Source organism: Pteropus medius, unplaced genomic scaffold (assembly GCF_902729225.1).
Source record: "Pteropus medius unplaced genomic scaffold, Ma_sr-lr_union100, whole genome shotgun sequence".
Classification (NCBI taxonomy): domain Eukaryota; kingdom Metazoa; phylum Chordata; class Mammalia; order Chiroptera; family Pteropodidae; genus Pteropus; species Pteropus medius.
In genome coordinates, this window is record NW_024356249.1 from 1,080,331 (window position 1) to 1,101,426 (window position 21,096).

Below are 21,096 nucleotides of genomic sequence, written 5' to 3' on the forward strand. Positions count from 1 at the left end.
GGTAGCCTCTGGTAGTTCCCACTTTCTGCTTTAATACGGTAACCTAGGCTTACCTGGTCTATTTCCAAACCGAACATCTTTGAAGATGTTCTTTTTAGTGGGGGAGGACTTAGAAACCATAACTTAAATGAACGCCAGTGAAATTTAACCTAGAATTCTAGAATTGAAGGGACCTTGTGTATCATCTTGACCAGTGGCTACTTTCGGATTCCTTGAGGAATCCACTTTCAAAAACATACAGAAATCACACATGTACCTTTGTTAGACTTGTTACGAATCCTAGCCATGGATTAGACAACTTCGTCGAGAAGTTAATATCAGATATTCAGCATCTACCCTCCTCCCACCCCGCCCCAACCTACTTAATCAGAATCTCTAGGGTTAAAGTCTGGATATCTGGGGTTTTGTTAAAGCTCCACAGATGATTCTGATATGCAACCATGTTTCAGAAACAGTGACCCTCTATAGCTTTACAAGTTGGAATAAACATGTTTTATTAGGCACAAATATTAAGACATGGTGTCCACAGAGTTAAAAATAAAAGTGGAACCAATGATTAGTCTAGCCTTTTCATTTTATAGAAAAGTCAAGTTAGATACACTAGCTGACATGCCTTGCTCAAAGTTTATACAGCATTAGGGACTAGAGCCAAAACTGTCCAACTAGGTGAACGTGGTTTTGTTCGGCCACTACATCTATCCTGGCCATAACTATTTTGGTGGGCACTTTAGGAATGAAATACTCTGGAGACTACTGTGACCTCAGTCTTCAGCAACTTGCCTAAACCTCTTCCTGTCACCTTCTTCTAACCTGCTCGTGTTCTCTCAACAAGTTGTTTCTACCCTTACCTGCTCTGTCAGATTTGACTTAAGGTGTCGCCATCCTGACTATGAAGGACTTGAAATATATCGACTGACCACTATGAGCTGCCTTGGAATTAAAGATCCTCCTCCTGGATATGTCGACCTCCTACCACAGAACTTTCCATGTGGGTGGCGTTCTCCCTCCATCGATCCTGACGGAGCATCTCGCAATTCCCACTGTGGGGCTTAGTACACATGAAGCTCATGTGGTTGGGATGCTCCATCCAAAGCTCAGGATGAGTCATTGGGACTCGTTTCTCACTGCGCTCATTCCGTAATGCAGAAATGTGCTACTCAGCAGGAAGAGAAGCAAACAGCACGTCACAATCAGTGTGTAGATTGGAATGCAAGCAGCCATTTCTCTTAGTGCCATATAAGATCTTCTTCAGAAGTTCACAAATCCACTGTCAAGTTGGGTGGTGTGATGAAACTATTTCTAAAAGGGGTTTCACTGACCTAACTGGTTTCATGTATCCTATGTTATAGGAGATTGTACGTTAATAGTCTCTAGAGTCAGACATAATGCAAAGCATCCATTAGCGACAGTTCTCAACCCTGTCAAAGCACCCCTCCCCACACTTCCGGTATATCAATGCACCCTCTCCACCCCCAGCTCATTTGTGATCAAGAATAAAGTTTCCTAAGGCTTATTCTCCAAAGAAGTGTCTACTTGATTAGATTTACAACACCCCTCTACTCCCTCAAATTGTGAGCTGCTGGGGTATAAGAATTATGTCTGTTTCTTCCTCTTTATTTCCTTCCTAAGGACCTACTAGCAGCATCTGCCTAATTAAGACTTATTGACCGATAATATTTTACACCATGATTAAATATTTACAAAATACCTGCATACTTCCTAATTATAGTACACCATGAAAGTATTTGAGAGGATTAAATGATGGTATCTGCCTCAAGTGAGCTTAAAGTCCAATACTGTTATTTTCTTCTACACAATAAAAGTGATGTATGATAGAAAGAGAATCAGAAGACCTGAATTTTATTCTGAAAGTAACCAGCCAGATGACCTTGGGAAATTGACTTAAGCTTTCTGGTTCTCAGTTTCCTTCTTTACAAATTAAGGGTTGAACTAGATCTACAGAATGCAAACCAGCTTTTAATATGTCATTTTTAAGTGAATCACACAAATTGCTTGCTTCTCTCCTCCTCCATTCCACAAAACATACCTATGCTAAACATGTCATTACTATGTTCCTTCTTTGTCATATTCTCAAGTTCTCTTCCCGGAACACAGAGCATGCTAAATATCGCATGAGAAGACTTGGGCTTGATCCTTAGCCCTCTCCTATCTTGTTGCAAGAGCCAAAAGAATTTCCCTAATACACTAGAGTTTCATTTTTCTTATCTGTGAAAAATGAACTAATAATATCTGTTGTTGCTAATACCTATTGTCTTCTTATTGTGAGAACCAAATTAAAACACGTCTAACAATAAAGCATTATATATCACTATGCTATTACTTACTACAGAGGAGATAGCGGGCTCTGGGTAAGAAACAGCCTGTTCCTAACAGACACGTCAACCCCACTGCACCCAAGGGGCAGATGCACACCCCCGACTGCTGTCCTTGCGAACCTGTTCCGATCCAACCTCTGCTATGCTAAGTGCTTTACGCCTCCATGTGTCACATGACACGTGTTCCCTGAGACACAGGTGCAGGAAGCTAGGAAGAAACAGGAGCCACCACGAGCAGCCGTCTTACCCATTCAAGGTCCGTTTTCACCACCAACCCATCCACTAATGCTCTCCCAGGCTGCCTTGTAAATCATGTTATCTTTACTCAAAAAGCACATCCTCTCCCTTCTTCTTTCTTCCCTCCGGCCTTAATTCTAAACTCCCTACCTTGGGAATCTTAGGTCCTCGGCTCAAACTTATTGTTCGATATTTCCTGGCAACCTCATTCTCCACCCAGTCGGTGTGTCTTCACATCGCCTGCACACTCTCTGCAGCCTTCCTTCATCCTTTGCCTAAGACTTGAATGACAAGAGGATTTGTTTCTCCTACGCTGCGTGAGAAACTGCTGCTTGGCAATGTAATGAATGCCCTCCTACTATGCAAAAGGAAATGGGGCTGTACCTTTCTCCACAACAAAGATGGCTTTGTTTTTTCTAAACTAAATGACTCAATTCTAATCCTTATCCGCTTTGTCCCCAATATCTTATATTCTTAAAGACGTTATATCTCAATACTAATCTTGCATGTAAAATTCCATAAAGATCAATAATCAATCATCTTCCATGCCTGATATAATGAAATTAACTGATGAGGTAAAGAGTCATCTCATGGCCATCGGCAAGGAGAGGCATCATCAGGGAACCTACACAAGTGACCGTGTCTTCTTCTCTTTTGTGGTTGCTAATGCTTGCGAGATAGGAGGTTGTATATCTAGAATTTTTTCAAATGTTTATTAACACATTGTGTTAAATACTTTGAAGAAAAAGCCATCCACACATTGCTAGTCAGACAGTAAACACCATATGCTCAGTGAAGATTTGGCAAAAACTATTAACGTTACTTACATCCGTAATTTACAGAATTCTAGCCCATAAATATATTTGCACATGTGGGAAGTGATGTATGTACAGATGAAGGTTTTTCCTGGTAGCATGACACGTAACACATGTAACAGCAAAAGATTAAGAATAATGTGAATATCCATAGAGAGGGGACTGAGTAACATGTGCAATAAAATAAAACTCAATATTATCCAAAATCATGATACGGTGGTTTAAAAATACAACTTCCGCAAATCGTTTGATACTCCTGCCTCCAAGAGGTGGAACCAAGCCCCCCCATTTCTCACTCCTGGAGAGTGGGCGGGACTTAATGACTCACTTCTAACAAACAGAAGATGGCAGGGGGGATGCGTGTGACTCTCAAGACGAGGTTATAAAAGGCCTTCCAGCTTCTTCCTTCCTCCTTCTCTAATACCACTTCTTTGCTCCTTTTCTTGGATCGTTTCTTGGAGAAGCCAGCTGCCATGTTATAATGACACTCAAGCAGGCCTACAGAAACAGCCAGGAAACTGAAGCCTTTGGCCAACAGCCACGTGAGTGAGGCATCTCAGAGACACATCTGCCAGCACCAGTCAAGTCTTCACTGCAGCCCAGGCAACATTGTGGCTGCAACCTCCTAAGAGACCGTGAGCCAGAATCACCTAGCTAAGTTGCTCTCATATCCATAACCCATAGAACTGTGAGATAATAATAAGTATCTGTTTCAAGCTGTTAAATTTGGGGGTAATTTGTTATGCAGCAATAGATAACTAATACACATGGGTAATTTTGAATACTATATCATTTGCATTTAAAAAGTATCTGGCTATTATGGAAAGTCCTTTTGCATCAGATATATAAATATGATTACCTGCTCTATAGAACAATAATAATCATTTTCTTGCTATGGAAGAGAAACCTTTCCTTAAGCCTTAAGGAAAAAAAACAAAAAGCCCTCATCAGCATCTTCTGATTGACTTTCCTTCTGGAATTACAGGGAAAGCTACAACCTCAATTAGGAATGCAATTTAGGAAAAATCAAGATCAAGGAAAGTGGCGAAAGGCAAACAGAAGAGGAAGTAATTTAAACAGCTTTAACTGTTTTTTTTTTTTAAATGTTTTAAAAAACTGCTACTTGGCAGTCTGTCATCAATCTTTGAATTTTCTGTTTCATGTGACAAACACAAATTATGCAATTTTAATGATCAGGATAAAAATAGCCAATGATGATTGAGTGATTGTGCTAAGAGGTTATGCAATCAGCTGCACCTAACCCTCAAAACAACCCCTAGTTACGTTATAGCCTCGCTTTCAGATAAGGAAATGAATCTTCAGCAAGGTCAAGTAACGTGTCTGATGTCACGTGGCTGATAAGGAGCAAAGCCATAATCTGAACACCTGCCCTTGGACTCCACAGACAGAACTTCTAACCGTTATTCTATGTTCTGTGCCATAATGCCCCATATGGTACACCAGTTTAGGCTTTTTGTGAGATGGGTTTTAACATAATATGTCTGGGTCATTAATCAGGTACTTATAAGGTGCATGGTACTAAGCTGAGCAATTACATGCATTATTTCATTTAGCCCACACAACCACCTTACAGGTAGGAACTGCTCTTACTCCCAGTTTACAAATAAATGAACTGAGCCTGTGAGAGGTTGATTGACTAGGTCCAGATCTCAGAGCCAGGCTTCAGACCAGGCAATCTGACTCCAAAGCCAGCTTCTACGATGGGATACAAATGCAGAAAACTTATATATTCATGAATCACTGAAGTTCCAATTAAGAGGAGGTAGGATATACGGGAGATGGCTGTGTCCTTTCGAAGACAGCAACGGAGTTACAAGGTTTACAGAAAGAAAACAAAACTCCTGCAATATTTCAATCTCCATCGCACCTGAGGGATTTAAAAGTAGGTTTGTAAGCATCCACAGTAGTCAATTCGCTTTCAGCTTATGGTCCACATAAGACCAAGGAGAACGAGCCGCTGATGCAATACATTTCCATGTTTATTAATCGAGTTATCAAAGCTATGTCTTTGTAGGACTAGGAGATCTGATTGCAGTTTATTTATTCACTCATCAATTATTTATTAGGCTCCTACAATGAGCCAAGCATTCTTCCAGAAACTGGTTATACTACAAAGAAAACATAAAAATTCTTGCCCTCATGGGACTTTTTTTCTTGTAGGTAGAAAAAAGAGACAATAAACAAATATATAATAGGTTAGACTTTGATGAGTGCTATGAAGATAAATAAAGTGGGAGAGAGGAGGAGGAAGGTTGCAGTTTTTAATTAGGCTGGTCAGGGAAAAATCTCACCGAAAAGGTATAAATTCTTACTATATATAAATTGTGCAGACTCCAACAGTGATTTTTCTTCCTCTTGAATGAAAAAGTTATAAAATAATTGCCAAGATTCATTTTCCTGGTACTGATCTATTTTGGCAAAATAGAGAGATAAACCAGATGGGAGCTCAAATTCTTTAAACGGCCGTCTAGATTCATTTGGAAAAACTGGATAATCAACTCGTCTTGCCTTTTCTGAATGACAGCCAGTGTCTGATTCGCGTATGGCAAGCTAAACCTTTCTATTAAAAATCCTTTGATAACACGAGGCAAGAAGAGATTTAGTGGAAAAGAGAGGGTTAGTGTTAGAGATCTAGAAAAATCTGCAAAGAGGACCCCAACTGGGTTGGTCCATTGTCTCCCAGCTACTTAGAGAATAGGAAGGAAAAAAGTAGCTAACGGCCTTTTTTTGTGCAAGTCTGGTCACATCCAAAGTGCTGAGATCTAAAAGCCAGCTCTGATCTTGCTCAGCTGTGTGACCTTGGAAAAAAACTGCTTAAGCCCTCTGGCCTCAGTTTCTCCATCTGAACCACAAAGAGAATCGTCTCTCGAGGAAGCTGTGACCTTCTGTGACCCCGGGACCAGGGTGTGCAAAGGCTTATCTTCCTCATCACATTCAGCAGCTACCTGCTGAACCAATTTTAAATGAAAAATTCATTCTTCTCACAAGTCCACATACTCGTTAATATCCTGTGCTTATGGAACAGTTTGTAAAGTAACTTTATTAGTTCATCGAAACTCATGTGTGAGTGAATGCAAATTAAAAAAAAAAAAACCATTGGCATTTGTGTGTGAGTGGAACAATGATGAGCTTATCTTAAAAGTGGGGTATGGGACAGAACGTCCTCCCCCTTCATTCAGTCCCTGACCACACGTGTCCCGACTCAGCACAACAAACCGAAGGCCCCCTCCCTTTCCTCTCCTCCCTGCCCACCACGCTGACACTCACTGACACATGATACCAAAGCAATAGACAGGAGGTATCTTGAGTTCAGACCCTATATCAGGAACCCCCTGGCAGCCTATTCTAGTAAGGCCCATGGCATTGATCTTGGCCTCCCTCTCTCCCTAATTGTAACCCTTTCTTCCCACCTCAGTGGCCAGTCAGAAATGCCTACGTGTGTCCAGCCAGGCTCTAACAACTAGTGAGGACCCAACGCTTTTTTCCTTTAAGTCTTACCAGCGAGGGACAGCAATCCACACCTTCCCCTGCACCCCCCAGGCACTGGCTCTCTATTTCACTCACAACTGCCAGACCAGACCCTGCCCCTTCCCCTTCACGCCCTCCTTCCAGACTCCACGTGAAACCTCTCACACTGCACTCTGCACGCCAGCGTGTGCACATGTCACACTTGCTCTGGTAATTCTTTATTTGATCAGTAAAGGCACAGAACTCACAGGAATAGTAACGGGCGTCTCAATTTTCTGCCTATGATGGATTCTCTCATAACCTCTCCTCAATCACGACTCTGCATCTGTTTAGAAGGAACGACCCCAAATGCTCTAATCTAACCCTAAATTCTAACTCCTTTCCCTCATTTCCGACACTTCATCTCCAGAATCAGAAAGGATTTCTGCCAGCTAGCACACCCCGAATATTAAATCATCCATCATACCACACACAGAGACACACACAAACATACAGGTTTTAACTACAGTAGGGTTTATAGATCCGGCCTTGGTCCGGAGAAACACACACACACGCACATCAAAACAAGAAAGAATTTTGTTTTATGTGGGTACATTTGTATAATTCTGTGATTTGTGGATACTTATTTTTGTCTCTGTTTAACGAATTAACAAAGGCATGTTGACTAAAGGGGATCACACACACACACACACACACACACACACACACACGCACACACACCAGCCATAGTGAGCCCACGGCTCACAAACATACCTCATCACCTCCCACCGCAGCTCTGCGGGCTCTGAAGGATGACCGGCAATAAAAGCGAAGAGCACAGTCCACAGAAAGCAACCTCGGCCCTGGTAACTGGTTACCACGTTCCCATTAATGAGTTGCAAATGCAAATGCCTTCCCCACTGTCTTTCTCAGGATCAGATTTGCTAGTTAATTAGTAATCGAGTTCTCCCCGGAGGAGAACATCCTTAATAGCTGGGAGCGCCCCTGCTGTGGCCGCTCTGACCTCCTCAAGCCCCTCTGGGCACTGACTGTTTTATTCCTCAGTGACAATACTCAGTGTGCCTGGTAAAAAAAAACAAGGACGGACTCAACGCTAGACAGGTGATAAAGAGCAGAAAATAAATGGCCCCAACCATCTCAACAGGGCTCCCTCCCTGCGGCTACTAATCTCCTAGGGATCCGCTGACACTTAGTAGCACATTCTGCTGATTTGTGTTTGAAGGAAATGGTTTCGAAAGTGTTTTCCAAATAGTTGTCTTCCTGTCTTGCCTCCAGAAGTGGTGTCTTGAAGTTCTGTTGCATGTGGAGACTGTCTGGCAGCCTGGTGTGGTCTGATGGGGAGGTCTTCCTATGGACATGCTCAGAATTATATTTTTAATTTCATGAGATAAAATATAAGGCTACAAAGGAAACCGATTCCCCTGAATTACGGTTACTAGAATATTTTTTTAAATTGCAATATAGTAATGCTTCTTCGATGATATAGTTCGCAAATCTAGCAGCAGATCTAATAGCTACTGCAATTTCAAAATAGTACAAATGGTATCCCAAGATTATCTTCCAAGCATGACATAAAAGTCACTGTGACCTCTCTTGGAATCAAAGTCTTTGGGGCTGCTAACGCTTCCGTGCTTTGTGGCCCAACTTTATACTCAAGCGACATGCTAAATTTCAGGTAGATTTTAGTAACGATATTTTTCCTTCACAACTTCGCTTGTTCTTTTGGTTCTGTGCATGAATGAGAACTCTGCTCTACTGCTAGTCAGACCCTCTCCCCAAGTAGGGGGGCATCCTCACCTCTGTGCCAGTCCAGGTAGGTGATCAACGCCATCACGAACCCGTGCTTGCCAGTCTCCAAGGAAATAAGTACCCAAATTGAGGTTTAATGTTTAGAAACTTTGAGTGCAACTTGACAGGTAAATCCTATGTATACGGATCCTAAATAACTTAAATATGAACCTTGTATTTACATATATTTGATTTTTGATTTTTCCCAGTAACCTGCTTTTATTTTAGATCTATAAAAGTCTTAGCCTGCATCATATTGGAAACTAGAAGAAAAAAAAAAATCTGTTCTTTACTGCAGATAATTTGAAAAGTCTTTTCAACTACTGTTATTCCCAGGTATTTGCTTTAATGGATCAGTGAAAATTCCGGAAAAACTAGGGCCAAGGGACTTAAATTTATTACTGATGTCTAGCACCTGGAAAAACTAAACAAGAGTCACCATCTATTGTCCTTGTCATTCATAGTGGACGCAGACTATTAAAACGGAATCAATTTATCTTTTTGAAAAGTTCACTTCCTTTCCTTATTTTTCTCATCACTGACCACCAGTGAAATGTCTCAGGAACCAGCAGAGCCTGCACACCAGGTATTGGGAACTATTCTGACCTACTGTGTTTCTCTGGCATCTTGAAATCAAAGAATTTAGAGCTAAAAGAGGAAGGAAAGGAAAACTAATGTGCCTGGAGGCCTGTCGGGCCCTGGACCCTTTGCCCACTTTACCTCACTGATGTTTACAATGGCTGAGCAGCAGGAAGGCTCTCGAATGCTTGCCCACTCAGTATCAGAGCCCATGTGGGTTGGATCATTCTGTGCTACCCCTAAGGATCGCCACATGTAGCCCCTCGTTTTTACAGACAAAGCTGGGACCCAGGAATTTTGTGAGGTTTGCGTGAGCGCGGCAACCAAAAAGTCTCGATGTGAAGTCCGGCAGGCCTGACGGCAAAGCCCAGCTCCGCCTGACGGCAAAGCCCAGCTCCGCTTACCGGCTGGGGGAGCTTGGCCAAGCAAGCCTCAGTTAACGTGTCTTTAACTGAAATGAAGATAAAAGTGGTATCTATCTAGTCAAATTGTAAAGATTAAACAGCGTAATTCAACTAAAAGGCATGGGGTCACAGAATAACTACTCAATAAGTGTCACTTACAATAATAATTATTATCATGTGTCTGCCATAGCTGTGATTAGAACCCAGACCCCAGACTCCCAACCCAAGGCACCTTCAACTACACCAATATCTCCTGCTTTCCTAACTCAGAATTCTGCATGCGGCAGGTACTCGCTAGTGTTTAAAAAACTATCAAGTACCTACTTTGTGCAAGTCTCTGCACTTCATACTGACACCTATGGAGCTGCCTGACTGTAGCAGTTTAAATGTTTGCAAAAAGGGAAGATCCAGGCCAGACCAAGGGACAAGGACTATAGTGCCTAGAGCAGCTTGCTGTTCAGGTGACACGGCCTTACCTGGGCCTGAGGTTGTCAGGAAAACATGTCTGTTTGGGAGCCACAGAGGCCGGACAAATGTGAGAATCAGCAATGTGATGACGAAACCTCCCCCCACCCCATCCATCCCCCACGCCACCCTCCCCCACACCTCATGACCCCGTGTCTGGGTCGTGTATTAGCTCAGGGGCCACCTTCCTGCTTCTAATTCTTGAAAACGTAAGAATAACCACTTCCTAAACACAAGCCGACTTAACTTATAGTTCTTATATGTGGATTTTAAAGGCACTATCAGAATATCAGTAACGGCAACATTTCCGAAATGTTTGCTACGGTCTACGCATTACGTCAAATGATTCCCACTCATGATTTCATCTCCTCCTTATAACTACACTATGAGGTAGTGACTGGTCTTATTCCAGATGAGAAACCCGAGGTGCAAAGAGCAACCTGCCCAAGGTTATGTAATTGATAAGAGGTGAAGCCAGAATGCAAACCCAGGCCGTCTCGGTAAGCCTGAATTCAAACTCGGATGTGAGGGATACCTCGATAACCTCACAGCCAAGAGAATAAGAAGTCAAATGGCTTGTATCGTAATACAATAGAAAGCGGTACTGACAAATGCTATTGGAAAAAGAATACGCACCATTAGGAGGGACAGGAAAGAAACGAAAGGCATAGACAGATGGGAGTGAAAAGGGAAGGAGAGAAGGAAAGACATCGTGGGCTAAGGGATCGGCATGAGCAAAGCGCAGAGGCAAGGAAGAACAGGACCTGTTTCAGACACTGCAGCGAAAAGATACAGACAGGAAGACAGCTGGAAAAGTTTGCTGGAGCGGGGCGGTGGAGATTCTAGCCTATAAGCAAGAAGACATCCACAAGCGACAGGGACCCGCCGTAGATAAGAAAGTGCCCAGAGCTGCCATCAGCATGAAATAGAATTCTGAGCGCGCTCTCACACACACACATTACATCACAGCACACTGCTCACACTCACGGCACATGCCATCTCCGCCCCTCCTGCCACAAATCATGTTAAACGGTCTCTGCAGAGCCTACGCGCTCGAAATTGTACCTCTTTCTTTTTCTTGCAGCCGAGTTGATTTTCCTCCTTTTGTTCCAAATAGAAGCCCTTCACATCAGAGGCTACCTGGACATGGAGAAATGGAGTTGTTTGAGGTAGGAGAAATCTCAAGGCCCAGAAACGTCCAGAGGAAGGTGAGAGTAGAAGCGACTTATACTCTGATCGTTACCACATATCCTCCTCTTGTGAAATATCTATTATTCAGCAGCTTTACACGCCTTCCGTCCCCTCCTGCCTCTCACCCCACAGACAGGAACATGTGGACCCACAGGTGTGAGTCTAAGGAGAGAGTTGTTAGAAATAAGACATTACCCGGTATTCACGTTAGTAATAAAGCTTCACGCTGTAGAACACCTTGCACTTTTCAGAGCACGTTATTACCTCTTTAATCATAACAAGCCCATGTATCAGAGCAGATAATCTCCACGTATAAATGAGGAAACAGAAACTTAAAAAAAAAAAATGACTTGCTAAAGGTCACTCAAATAACGGCAGAGTCAAACTCATACTAATTTTAGTCTAGTAACCCGATGTGCATAAAGTCTGAAGTCAGCAAATCCAGAAAATTGCTCTTTCACACTAAATATCCGTTCATTCATTAAAAAAATGCAAAGTTCACTGTCTACCATGTCTCTCAAAGTGGAAACCTTCCTGTCCTAACAGTGACCAAATGCCGCCGTCCTTACTTCACGGGGGCCACTTCTCTTTAAGCCCAAGTCTTGCAGCAGAGAGCCCATCATTTCCTCCGCGGCTCCCCTCCCCCACATGCAGAGGACACCTGCCCGTTCCTGTAAGGGAGCCCAGCACATCCCTACCCACTGGGCGTGGCCGACTGGACCAGCCCTGGACAACTGACCCAACCTGGTGCGACTGGATTCTCCCTCCTAGAAATTAGGAGTTGAGACAAAAAGTCTGAATCATTCTGCTCTGGGCACTAAGTCTGTGGGGTCGGATCATGGTATTAAGAGGCAGAAATTCAAGAGTTTTACTGAAAAGACTTGTATTCCCAAAAGAGGACGGAATGGACATGCAGAAAAATTGTGAAAAGAGTGCCGTAGGAAATGTTTTAAGGGCACTGACAGTGTCTGACGGCCATGCCCAGGCTCTGTCTGTCATCACCGCCCTCTCTCCACTGGCTCAGCCGCCCCACCCTCCACCCTACGGCTCTGTTCCGCTCTCTGGGAATCACTGTGTCTGCACTATCTCCCTGTCTCTGCTGGACAGAGAAGCTTGAGGTTCCAGTCCTGGGTGCACAAAGTCCTCTTATTTTTTTATGTTAGAGGAAAACAGAACAGGACTAGTTATCGACCAATGTCATACAGCTCTATCAGCTTTTACTTAAAACTCCCTCTTCCTTAATTCATATTAGTAGGCAAAGTGAAGCTTAAAAAGGGGTCCAGAGCTCTCTCTAAAGGAATCCCTACCGCAGGTCCCTGCTGCGGGAATTGATCTTTCATATGCCCCTCATCACAAGGTTCCATGTTGGCACCAAAGCTGACCGGACCGGAGACGGGCACCTTACCCTAAGGCAGCCAAACCTTAAACTAGCCCGCATCGTACGAAGCAGCTTGCTGCGTGACCATAAGATGACTCCGATGCTGAGTTTCTGAATGTAAGACACACCGACAGCAGTTAGTAAGTGATGAACTATCAGGATCAATTAGTAGCAACAGCAAAATCTAAAGATACAGAAGCAGAAATCAGAGCCGTGTGACACAATCTTTAACCTCATCTCCCCATGTCGGTACCACTCTGCTCACCTCCTTTTGACTATTATGAGTGGACAAAATATGCTTTAAAATGCAGGAAGCAGAGACCAGCTTCCTTTTGTTTCTTCTCCTGCACTTCCTGTTTCCTGTCTCTTCGTGACAAGCAAATCTCGACAGAGAGCAGTCTGATCTCTCCATTCCACTCCCCGGCTTCGCATGCTCAGTTAGGCAAGTAGATACAAGACCCTTCTGACGGGCAAGTCATCAGTTAGCGATCGCATTCAGTTTCCAGTAACAGTGGCCCAAGCATTGTGACTTAAAGATGAGAAGAGATTACCTTTCTCACATAATGGGAAGCCTGGAGCACAGAGTTGCTGGTGTGGTTTCAAGCACTCATGTCAGGCTGAGGGCTTGGAGGTTCTTGGTTTTCCCTCACGGCTGGGCCTCCAGCGCAACATCGGAGTTCAGGCACAGCCAGAAGAAAAGACAACAAGGGCTTTCTAAGAAATCCCACCCAGAAACTTTTTGCACCTCATCGGCTGCTCCGATCGGAAAGAAAGATGGAAAATGCAGTTTCTTTTTTAGTTGCGGATACTGACATACACAACAGCACGGGAGTTCTGTTGGAAACGAAAAGGGGAGAATTGATATTACGTGAGCAATTAGCAGCATGTACCATGAACAGAACGGCAGGTTGGATGTGTGGACACCGCCTAGGTCCACTGCATGCTCCAAGCCAACTTGTTTGGGTGCTGCTTTTGCTTTTAGCAAAGGCACACGCACCCTACGCTCCATTCACCGCTGTTCTTCCCAGGCAACAGGAGTGATCGTCAGAGCTGGATTCGGCATTCCTGGGACTCTTGGCTACATGCTATGTACGAGCGTCAACGGCCCTCTTCCATTTCCAACAAGAGTCTGAACTCCTGCTGCTAAGAAGACAGCGTGGATTCCAGATAAAGCTCCAGTGCCCAAGCCATGCTCCAACTCTGAGGTGTGACTACTGCTGGGGTCATGCGAAACCCCTCATTCTCTTATATCCCAGGGGTTCTCGAGTGGTAGAGTGTGTCAGAATCATTTGCATGGTTTATTAAAACACAGATTGCTGGATTCCACCTTCAGAGTTTTTGATTCAATGGTTCTATGTGGGGCCCAAGGATTTGAATTTCTAGCAAGTTCTCTGCTGATGCCAATCTCCCAGATCTGGTGTAAACTCACATTACCCAGAGATCACCTGAGATCACCCGGATGAATCTTCACTCCTTGGAGCCAAAACAGCCTACTTAATACACCCCCTGGACTCAGACAGAAGCTCATAGGACCGGACTGAGGACAAGGTCTAATGACAAACACCATGTCCCTCAGAACATCACCTATGCCTTGGTGGCTACGGTGTTGTTACTGGGTCAAGTTTTACTGCCTAATTCTCTCTTCCCTTAGGATGACTGCTCTTCCTGTCTTTCATCTTCAGAATATAGAAAACATGTTTGAATCCCAGGAGTGAATTCGCCTAGAATAAGCAGGGCCCGCATATTAAATTCATAAGAAAGCAAAGTTGATCGCATCGTTACCCTGGCTTTAAGGTGAAGGGCCAAATAAATGAACAAAAATCTAGTTATGTGCCATACACCATGTGGAGCGAAGAACGAATTCATACGTAATCCCTGCTTTTGAATAACTCAGTGTAATAGAGGATATACCCATGTAAACAAATACATCTTAATAAATACACCAAGTGCTACGACATTGATATGAACAACGTATGACGGAAGCAAAGAAGATGTAGGAAGCCTGTAGATGGGTGTCAAGGAAGGCCCCATCCTAGATCTGCCTGTTGAAATCCTGAGGAATTTCCTTTCATACTTACAATTCTACATTACTAACAGCTGGGTGAACGTGCTGAGTAGGGAGACACTTTCACTCGGCGATCTTAAATAAGGCTACAGAGATGTTCCCCTCCCCTTTCCCTGGCCAGAATAGTGGTCTACTGAGATATAAACCCACCCAGACTCAACTTTTCTGTCTTTCCTGCGAACCGGATGACCTATCATCCTCCTCCTCGCCCCACCCCCGCCGCCGCCCACCACCACCCTGAGGTGGCTCCCAATGGCTCCACTGCCACCCCTGAAATAAACCCATTCAAATGGGGCTGAGGCTGGAAGAAATGTTACCACCCCACACTCCAGGCTTAGAGACAAGAGCGGCAAAGCGAACTGGGAATACCTGGAGTTCAAATCCTCGCTCCTCGCTTAGTCATTTAATTACCCTGGCGGAGATACTCGGCCATTCAACCTTCCAGAACTCCACTTTGTAATTAGTAAAATGGAAATATCGTGACATTCTTCATGGGGGCAACTGTGATAATAAGAATATTCGGCCCACCCTATCGCAATTCAGTGGAGGGTACAATTCCAATTCTGTAAAATAAGAGACGCTGTTATGGCGAGATTCAATAAATGCAATGAGCCCGTAGTGTGCCGAGTGGTCTGGCGCCACCTGTCGGGGCTGTTAAATAGTGAGAGGAGGATGCTGGGTCCCGAGCCGGCTTTGAAGATCCAGGAAAATAGTTCCGACTACAGGGCTTTTCCTCTCCGATTATCTGGGATGCTGGAGACACAAGACTTGTCCTCAGCTTCTTCACTGCCTGAGAGCAAGTTACCTGTTCTTTCTCTTTGGTCTCCCACGACCCTTCATGTCCACCTACCCACAGGACTAGGACTGAAGCCAGTCGCCATGTAGGAATAGGGTAGGCGCAGGACAAGAGGAAGCCTATCATGCATGGATCACTTTATATTGCGATTTGCACAGAAGTGAAAAAAAAAACCAGCTTGGTCACAAGCCCAGCCTGGTCTTGGGCCTCCACTGTCACCTTCTGCTACAAGCCAGACACCCTGGCCTCTTCTGGGCCAGCAAAGCACAGAGTTCCGTCCCACCTCAGTGCTCTCCTGGGTGCCACTTCCTCTGTGATCGCCATTACCACCACTGCCCTACTACAGAATGACACCACACCCCCACCACCTGCTTCCTGTCAGCTGTCTGTCTCGTTAACATTAAGTCGTTTCTTTCAGTGAACTCTGCTATCAGAATTCACTGTGTTCTCCCCTCCTAGCTTCCTCATCCCCAAGGACTGCCACCTCTTCCTGGGGTCACTGCATCTTCTTTCAGCCCCACCCCTTTTCCAGCCTGACGGAAGAGCCTCCGAAACAGGCCAGCACAATCTAGTTCGCATATCTGTAAGACGGGTTGTAACTAATTTTATTTGTTGCATCCCCACATTTGCTAACTTCTGTTAGATTAGATCGTTGCTCATTTTGTCTTTACATCGTAAAACTACTGACCTCCGGGACACTCTCGCTGTATCTGCTTCATCCCCTCACTCCTGGGGGACAGAGAAAGCAGTGTCCCTGTCCTCTCCTAAACTCTCAGCAGTGTAGTCTTTTTGCTCCTGCAGACAGGTGCAAGACACCCCAGCAAGCTGCCTGCCTTCAGAACTCCCACCTCTGCTCACATACACCTTCAGATTCAAGGACTTATTAGTACAGCACCTCCTCACTCCCTCCGAAGGAGGGACTCTTCCAGTTCCTCTCTTAACTCTCAGGCTCATGACTCCCCTGCCAAACCACACACACACACACACACACACACACACACACACACACGTGCACATGCCTGCCTTGCCCTAAACACCAGCACTTCTCTTAAGAACTCCTTAATTTATGTGTGTGGGTGCAATTTTCTGAGAGTAAAGACAGTCCTGTTTGCCAAACTTAGTGGAGGGTTAAGAGGTCTCCTTTTGTGTCTCTGCATTTTGAAATTGTGTAACCTTTTTACACCAGTGCCTTGCCACTGAGGTGATCCTGGTAGCAGTCCCAATTAAGTGGCGAGGGGGCTGAGGTATACTCATAATATCTATCTATTATGAGTAGACATAGTTATCTATCCTTAGTCTTTTAATAGAATGTAATCCCTAAACACTATTTATAACAAAGTTTATCATTTTAAACAAACTACAATTTATTTATCAAAATGCAAATCTTTTGACAATCTAGTTCGCATATCTGTAAGACGGGTTGTAACTAATTTTATTTGTTGCATCCCCATATTTGCTAACTTCTGTTAGATTAGGTCATTGCTCATTTTGTCTTTAAATCATAAAATGACTATCACTTCCTACTGAGATGACTCCTTCTATTGGATAATACACAGTTTCTTACTCAAATTTAAGGTCTCAACCACAACGTTACTTCTTCTCTGGACAACTCCCCCTTTTTTTTCAACTTAATTGATATAATTGACAGAATTATAAGATATTTAAAGTGTACATCATGATTTGATATACATTTATATTATAAAAGGATTCCTCCCATCTAGTTAATTAGCACATTCATCACCGTGTGTATGGATGGATTTGTATTTATATATGAACGATTAAGTTCTACTCCCTTAGCAAATTTCCATTATATAATATGAACGGTGCTATCAACTGCAGTCACCATGTTATACATTAGATCGCCAGACCCTGTTTGTCTTAGAGAGGAAAGTTTGTATTTTTACCAACCTCTCTCTATTTCCCCCACTCCCAGCTCCTGGCAACCATTTTTCTACTCTCTATTTTTATGAGTTTGATGGAGTTTTTTCTTCTTCTTTCAGACTTCATATATAGTTAATATCATGCAGTAGTTGTCTTTTCTGTCTTTCTTATTTCACTTAGCATCTTGCCCTTGAGGTCTATCCATGTTGTCACAAACAGCAGTGTTTCTTTCTCATGGCTGAAAAATGTTCCATTGTGTCTATATAGCACATCTTCTTTATCCATTCATCCAGTGATAGACACTGATGTTGTTTCCGTACTTGGGCTAGTGTGAACAATGCTGCAACACACCTGAGTGTGGATATCTCTTCTGTATCCTGTTTTCATTTCCTTTGGATAAATAACCAGAAGTAGAACTGCTGGATCATATGGTAGATCTATTTTTTAATTTTTTGAGACATCTCCATACTGTTTTCCATAGTGGCTGCACTGATATATATTCCCACCAAGAGGGCACTGGAACTTTTCTCCACAAACATCCTCACCGACACTTGTTTTGTCTCTTTGGTAATAGCCGTTCTATCAGGTGTGAGATGATGTCTCTGGACAGCTCGCTCTCCATCCCCCACCAGGCCTGTGCTACCCCTCCATGCTCCTTCATTCCTCTTATACCTTTTGGTGTCTTCACATGCCCATCACAATTTCTGAAATACATTTTGTTCTTAATAAATGTCATTTCATACAGCGGTCCCCAACCTTTTTGGCACCAGGGACCAGTGCTCCTATGACAGTCTATTGTCTGATGATCTGAAGTGGAGCTGAGGCGGTGATGCCAGCACTGGGGAGTGGCTACAGACACAGATGAAGCTTCACTTGCTCGCCGGCTGCTCACCTCCTGCTGTGCAGCCCAGCTCCTAACAGAACACGGACTGGTACCAGTCCACAGTCCGGGGGTTGGGGATCCTTGAATTTTAATATAGTCATTGGCTATATTTAAGCAAGTTGTTGGAAACATTTAAGCAAGGAATCCTAAAGGAACAAGGTTTCATATTACTATTACTAGTGTTTTTGTCAAGTTAGCCAATAGCAATTTTTAAAAATCAGTCCAAAGAATTTAATCACTGTGGGGACCCACAGGGTGGGGACCCCCACCCTCGGACCCCGCTGTCATTTTCTATTTGTTTACTTGGTGGTGGCAGCCTGTCTGATCTCGTCTGTGATCTGACTGTTCCTAAGTGTGTAACTCTCAGTATTATCTGTGGTGGATGGTTCTGTGGTGAAAAAGGTTTATTATATTACTCATGACTGCCTTGTACAAAATCTGTTAGGAAAGCAAATGTAAAATATCAAAAAAAAAAAAAAAGCAGCAAAATTCCAAACACGCATTTATTTGTTTTATGCAATTTTAACATCTATTTATTTGCAAAATTAAAGTGACTGCAATTTTTTATCACATTTGATGAGGTGCTTTTTTTTTCTCTCTCTCTGCTCCTGCTCTTAGTTAGCATTGCAATTAATTTAGCTGTTCTGAGCTTCCTGAGTAGATCGGTTTTCAAAAACAGCCAGTTGCTGAAGACGGCCCACACAGGAGAGTGTTTATATAATCCCAAACGCTGTGTGCACACCAGCTGAATGGAGCAGGGAATGCCCATGAGGGATTTTGCTACTTGTCTCTGAACAAGGTCTTGATTATTGAAAGATTATGGTGGGATTTGATACTCCCCACAAATCAACACAGATCGACTATTTTGTTGATTCCAGATATAAAAGAGATTCGTCTTGTTAGAAGAGATTGTAACTCCGTGTTCATAGATCTTTGCCTGTGCAATGAAGCAGGTGGTTTCCATTTGGACACTAGAAAAGCAACACCTTTCCTAAACACCCTTAGTACAATACTGCCACCTGGCGTGGTGACGAGAAGGGGAACCTTAGCTTCAGCGGAAAGTACAGAACTGTCTCAGTATTGGTATTTTAAAAGAATGAATGACCCAAATAAGATGGTCACAAATATGATGAACTAAATACAACATCAAATCTGTGCTATGTGATTATGTACAATTAAGGGCTATCTAAATATTGTATATAAACAATTTAGAATAAAACAGAAGCAAACATTTTGAGTAACCACTGATTTATGTCACGTGACTTACATAGAAAAGTAAGGAGCTTTAGCTAAAAGAAAATATAAAAAAAACAGAGTAGCTACAGAACCAAATGGAACAAGACGGATGACTCTCGGATTAATAAAAATCTTAAAGGACTGTGCAGGAAAGAGGACAGGGTGAAGGACATCAAGGACAAACACATGAAAACAGTGCTAATAATAACATGTATTATTCTCTCCTCCAAACATTTATTTAGGTCTTCTTCAATATCTATTAATAAATCGTATCATTTTTCTCAGTGATTTCTTGTGTATTTCCTGTTACATTTATTCCTCAAGGTCATATATTTTTTGTCTTATTATAAATTTTATTTATATTTATTCATCAAATAATTACTTATTTATAACTTATTTATTAAGTAATTAAGTTATTTACTTATAACTTTTGTTTTTCTTCTCAACAAAAATTGTGTATATTTGCCATGTGCAACATGATACTTTGATATACACAAGTGAATATTTACTACAGTCAAGCTAATTGACAGATCCGCTTCCTCAGTGACCTTTGTGTGCGTGTGCGTGTGTGTGGTGAGAGCCCCTGGGATCTACTCTTTTCGCAAATTTCCGGTATTTGACACCGTATGAGCTCTAGTCACCATGCTGCACGCTAGATCTCTAGAACTTACTCATCGTACGCAACTTCAGCGTTGTGCCCTGTGACGGCCACCTCCCCATTCCCCCACCGCCCTGCCTCTGGAAACCACTGCTTCACTCTCTGCTTCCATGAATTCCACTTTTTTAGATTCCACCTATAACCGAGACGACGCAGTATTCTTCTTGCTGTGTCTGGCGTATTTCACTTAGCATAACGTCTTCTAGGTTCACCCACATTATTGCAAATGGCAGGATCGCTTTGGGGAGATCGTGGATAACATTCCATTGTACGTATCTACTGCAATTTGTCTATTCATTCATCCATCCCGGACACTTAGGTCGTTTCCTTCTTGGCTACTGTGAACATGGGAGCACAGACGTCTCTTTCAGGTACTGACTTCATTAATTTGCATATATACCCAGAAGAGGGATTGCTGGATCATATGGTGGTTCTGTAACTAACGTTTATTAATTGGACATCATGTCCCAAGCACAATTCCAAGCATGTTACATGTGTCGATTCACGTAACCCTCCCAGCCCTCTGAGGTAGGTGCTAGTTTGTCATCTCCATTCCACATGAGGTGAATGAGGAAGGTTTATCAGTTGCCAAGTTCACACAGAGAGGAAGAGCAGAGTCTGGTCCTAACCCGTAGGAGCCTGGTTCCAGGCCCCACACTCTCAACGCAGAGCACCCTTCTTGGACCTGCGAGCACACTCAGAGGGAGAAGACCACCCAGAGTGAGACGACAGAACTAGGCAAACAGAACCACAGAAGCGGGAGGCTGAGCGAGCCGATGAGCAGAGGCGAGGAAGCTCCACCCCTCAGAGAAAACGTGACCATCCCACTGACCAACCGTCCAGCTTCTCCTTTCCCTTCATCTGCATCCATCCCACAAAATAAACGAGCGGTGAA

At 43.3% G+C, this 21,096-nt stretch overlaps 1 protein-coding gene across 2 annotated transcripts in view; it reads right to left on the reverse strand.

Annotated features, from left to right (window-relative positions):
* MGAM (maltase-glucoamylase) overlaps window positions 1-7,785 on the reverse strand; it is a 69,237-nt gene extending 61,452 nt beyond the window's left edge. For both annotated transcript variants that reach the window (XM_039860600.1, XM_039860599.1), the window contains exon 1: window positions 7,631-7,785. The gene's annotated coding sequence lies outside the window, so the exon portion shown is untranslated. The remainder of the gene's footprint in view (window positions 1-7,630) is intronic.
* Between the last annotated feature and the right edge of the window lie 13,311 nt (window positions 7,786-21,096).